This window comes from Schistocerca serialis, chromosome 4 (assembly GCF_023864345.2).
Source record: "Schistocerca serialis cubense isolate TAMUIC-IGC-003099 chromosome 4, iqSchSeri2.2, whole genome shotgun sequence".
In the NCBI taxonomy this organism is placed as follows: Eukaryota; Metazoa; Arthropoda; class Insecta; order Orthoptera; family Acrididae; genus Schistocerca; species Schistocerca serialis.
Window position 1 is genome coordinate 726,701,904 of NC_064641.1, and position 4,833 is coordinate 726,706,736.

At 43.2% G+C, this 4,833-nt stretch overlaps 1 pseudogene; it reads right to left on the reverse strand.

The window, feature by feature from the left end:
• Window positions 1-3,735: 3,735 nt before the first annotated feature.
• On the reverse strand, window positions 3,736-3,852 carry LOC126476062 (5S ribosomal RNA; annotated as a pseudogene).
• Window positions 3,853-4,833: the final 981 nt, after the last annotated feature.

The following is a 4,833-nucleotide window of genomic DNA, read 5'->3' on the forward strand; positions in this document are numbered from 1 at the left end:
AGTCGTAGGCCTGCAGTGCCAGCCTAGCCTTTTAGATTGATTGAGGTGGAACGAGAGACTCTGGTCAGTCACTTACCCCCTCCACTAGCCCAGGGTAAATGCGACCTCCTAAGAAGGAACTCGGCACTATTGGTTAGACGCGATCTGCAAGCATTGCTCTGGCATCACCGACTAAGCATGCCGTTGTATTATTTCGACTTGTGTTTGCGATTGACTCAGAAATTTTTCAGACACAGAAATGTGTAGCTTTACGAGTTTGGTTGTTCTGAAGTTTTCTTGGGTTAATTCACATGTTTTATCAAATTCCATGAGTCTTGCTTTGTCTCGAGAGAATGACTGTTAAACTTCGGGTCTTGTAGTGTAAAGATGAGGGATATTACTTGCAATGGGTTTCTTTGTTCTTACTGCCTACGAACTGCTTTCTTTCTATCCATTTCCTCAAATTTTAGGTCGAGCTTTCTCTTTGAAAACTGGTTTTCGACCATCAGCCAAAGGCGTGTCCTGGATATGCATGCTATCGGAGGGCTACAGCCACTCGAACCTTTTCTTACAGTAGTAACATTATTTGTGGAAAATTTCTCAGTTAATGATTTTTATACTTTTGTGCCCTTGTACGTCCACTCGTCCACCTAGGCATACACCTCTGATACTCTCCAGTGCTCTCTAGGTTCTCTTGAGCATTTAGGTTGCTGTCTTAGAATGGTTTAACCTCCACACTCATCCTTTATGAATGGATCGTGCATCCCATCAGGTATCTGGTTTGACGCTTTGATCCTCATAAGACTTTACTTAAGTTCCATCCTTCTCATAATTTTGTTGTTTAGTAATGGTGATGTGTTCATTAAGGGATCATTCTTATAGCATAATATATAAAACTCCTTTTAAAATCTTGTTTCACGGCACTGTGTATTCCAGAATGGGTTTCATTCATGACGTTAATTAATAAATCAGTCTCGTGAACAGCAGATTTTGTGGAGAACATTCACAACCCAGCGTTTCGTCACCGCTTTCCCTTCTAATCCTCTGAGACCACTCAGAAGAGAACAATATGAATTTGAGCATTGTGAATATCGAGTACTGAAAGGAAACTGAATTTTTGGCAGGCTAAAATCATCGAATGCGTTGCAATTTTTCCTATCCCTATATGCCGTCGAGTATTCGGTTGATTGCTATACTCTTTATCCAGTATGCGTCAGAAATAGATCTGTTAATAATAATTGTATTGGGTCGACTACGCTACACATTATGCAGTACTTCCGCTGACATATACGGTGGCAAAGATTACGATCTGGAGCGAGACCTGAACACGAGAGAATGTCATAAGACCACGAGAGAATGTCATAGGGGGTCGAATGCTAATTCAAAGATACAAAGTTACCATCCATGTGGTCCGTTCTCATGGTTATCTGTACACTGCGAGCTTCTACAGAACAGACAGACAGTAAGATTTGTAAATTATACATTGCATCAATCAGTCGTCCTTTTTAAACTTTAATATGCACATCCAGATTTCGGCTAGAAGTTAGCCATTCTCAATGCACTATTATTTTCGCTCAATGCATGTAAGTCCCTGTTGATCGGGCTTTACCCACAGTTCACTGAATACATGCACTGTGTGAAAATAATAGTGCCATGAGAATGGCTAGTTTCTAGCCGAAATCTGTATCAGCATATTAAAATTTAAAAAGGACGATTGATTGCTGCAATCTATAATTTACAAGTCAATATAACAGTCGCTGAGTGCAACCGCATTCCGAATGGAAGGTAACCTGCTGAGACAGTAGGGTTTTATTTAATAATTTGAGTTTATTATTGTCAGTTGTCACATTTTCACATGGGTTATCAATCAGTGTTGCTTATCGGCGACGGTTTATGGTTTGGATAAGTGCATTGTTTGATTTTTGTTCTTTTTCCTTTCGGGGGTCTCATGTGCTTTACTGCCAGTGTTCAGTACGAGCGTGTGAACCTTAAACTGATTCATCGGCATATTATTTTGTAGATAACCGTAGTGGAAAACCTGCCGGCTTTTTTGTGGTGCTTGCAAGATCTGATTAGTTATCCACAGAGCAAAGTTAGTAGGAATGAGTGTCACCACAGAGTCAAAGTCAAGAGTACAATTGGCAATGAGTAAAATAAGGGTTAATAACAGCTGATTTTGAGATACAGGACAGCTAGGACCCATGTTCAATATATACAGCGACGTACAAAAAATCGTGGGATACCTATTAATATTGTTCCGCACTTCCTTTTTCCCGGAATAGTGCAACAACTCGAAGTAGCATAGACTCAACAAGTCGTTGAAAGGCCTCTGCACAAGTATTGAGCGATGCTGCCTCTGTAGCCTTAATTAATTGCAGTAGTGTTGCCGGTGCAGGATTTTATGCGTAAAATGACCTCTCGGTTATGTCTTATAAATGTTAGATGGGTGGCCAAATCGTTCGCGCGAATTGTTCAGAATGTTCTTCAGATCATTTGTGGTCTGGTGACACAAAACAGCCTTTTCCTGCCAACGATACGTTCAGTTGCACCAGACGATCCAGTGCAGCCCATGTAAACACAGCCCACACATTATGGGACAGAACCCTTGTACTACTCAGTTCTTTAGAAAATCAAAATTACAATCCCACCACAGTTGTTTAAAGGAGATAGGAAGCCCGGGATCACTGGTGATCGACAAGCTTGTGATTATTGCACAATTTTAATTTGACTCAAAACAAATTTTATCATAAACTTCAATTCGGGCATTTGCCCTTTTACTTGATGCAATATACAAATCTTCACTTTAATTGAATTACTTAAACACGACTAAGAATCGCATTATTTTGCGTCCGCAACCAAAATCATGGATAGTAGGTACCGTGAATAATCACTCACAAACAATCATTTCTGTTCAACCATACCTCAAAAGACTAACAACATTATACACTTCCAACCAAAGTTACACAGCCACACAATACCACAACTTCAGAAAACAACAAGAAATCTTAAAGCTTACTGAAACTGAACTGCCCACATAAAGCTCCACAGTGAAACATGCTTATACTAAAAATACAAGGTGGGCCAACCACGGTCGCAATAATAACAAGTTGCATGTTCATTAAAGATACACAAATGATTTAAATAGGTGTTAAATAAGAATAGCTACTAATAACTCAACCAGTAAAATAACTTACGTAAAGCAAATATTACAACAGGGTGGCCTCACTTAACTAGCGGAAATAATGACTCAGAATGATTCCCAAGTTGCACTTAACTTTAAGAGAACAGCGTTAAGACCCATAGCAGTGTTTGAAAGCAATAATGCTACGGCCGGCAGACAATACAAGCGCTCACTGCCCACGGCTTGTTCACAGGATCACGTAGCAGGCGATATGTATTCATATATAATCCGACCGGCACCACAATGAGCGGTCCTGACAATCCATAACCGCACCGACGCCAGGGAACAGGCAGTCTTAACAAATGGCCTGCATCACAAATAGATTGCAATTTAAATAAAGTCAAATCACAGCCACACTGGAATAAATAATAAAGCACTCCGTCTTCAGGCCACAAGTGGCCCATCGGGACCATCCAACCGCCGTGTCATCCTCAGATGAGGATGCGGATAGGAGGGGCGTGTGGTCAGCACACCGCTCTCCCGGTCGTTATGATGGTTTTCTTTGACCGGAGCCGGTACTATTCGGTCGAGTAGCTCCTAAATTGGCATCACGAGGCTGAGTGCACCCCGAAAAATGGCAACAGCACATGGCGGCTGGATGGTCACCCATCCAAGTACCGGCCACGCCCGACAGCGCTTAACTTCGGTGATCTCACGGGAACCGGTGTATCCACTGCGGCAAGGCCGTTGCCCGGAATAAATAATAAGCACACCCACAAATTCTTACGGAGCAATACTCTAACATAATCCGTCTCCCAGTAAATTAGTGGGAAACTTAAGAGATCACTTCCAGTTGCCTTAAGGCACTTTCAACGTTAGGTAAACATACCAAATGATTCCGTGACAAATGATTAAACCATCAACTTTATGGCTGCCGGGCACCTACAGAACTGCAGCCAGCCCCAAAGCTGGCAATATGCGCTAAAACAAGTTAAAATTTGCGTGAAAGCACACTCCACGGATTAACAGAAACGGAATGTGGAACATAAGTTTCCTTAAAAATAGCCACTGTGGGACCAAGTTCAGAACCATCTCCGACAGCTACCCATGCCACAATAAGTTTCCACAATCTTCTTAGTTAAACACAGAATAGAAGTCATACAAAACTTGAAGCTTGCAAATTACGAGCTGGGAAGCTGTTCAGCGGGAGACGACAAACCCACCACAATTTTGCACGTCAAGGCGCCCAATGGTCGGCTCCGTACATCTGGCGCGGGCCGAAAGACAAGGGAAGCGAGCACGGCGAGGCCCACGCACCACAGTTAGGGACGCGGGCTTGTTTTCAACACAAGTTCGCTCGTTGAACGCCGACCGGATACTCCTTGTTACACGTTCACTCGGCAAACCGCCGGGGGAGCAGTCAAAGATAGCAGTACAGCCGAATATCGAGATCGATATCGATATGCAAGTGGAGCATCCTAGCGCCAGCCGCCACGGCTCAGGACCACCATCGACTTGCACAGTGCCTAGTTGACAATTTGGGTTCATACCTTTGTGGGGGTCTGTGCCACACTCAGACCCAACCACCATTTCTTATTGATATGGTGACTCATCTGACCAGCCCACGGCTTTCCAGTCGTCTCGAGCCCAACTGATATGGTCACGAGGCTAGGAGGGGGGCTGCAGGCGTTGTGCTGTTGGCCAATGCAATTACATCCGTCATCTGCTGCCAC